This window comes from Nematolebias whitei, chromosome 12, assembly GCF_014905685.2.
Source record: "Nematolebias whitei isolate Nwh7 chromosome 12, NemWhi1, whole genome shotgun sequence".
Lineage (NCBI taxonomy): Eukaryota > Metazoa > Chordata > Actinopteri > Cyprinodontiformes > Rivulidae > Nematolebias > Nematolebias whitei.
Window position 1 is genome coordinate 47317508 of NC_056509.1, and position 275 is coordinate 47317782.

Genomic DNA, 275 nt, shown 5'->3' on the forward strand with positions numbered 1-275 from the left:
CATCCATCCATCCATCCATCCATCCATCCATCCATCCATCCATCCATTATCTTTACCCACTTCTTCCAGTTTGGGTCATGGGGACCACTGGTACCCATATTCAGCAGTCACTGTGCAAGAGGCAGGGGACACCCTGGACAGGTCTCCAGTCCATCACAGAAACATCCTGGACAGGTCTCTAGTCCATCACAGGGACACCTGGACAGGTCTCCAGTCCATCACAGGGACACCTGGACAGGTCTCCAGTCCATCACAGGGACACCTGGACAGGTCTC

The 275-nt window shown here is 54.2% G+C and overlaps 1 protein-coding gene across 1 annotated transcript in view; it reads left to right on the forward strand.

Annotated features, from left to right (window-relative positions):
- LOC119417973 (kinesin-like protein KIF26A) overlaps positions 1-275 on the forward strand; it is a 60441-nt gene that overhangs the window by 42104 nt on the left and 18062 nt on the right. The window lies entirely within an intron of this gene.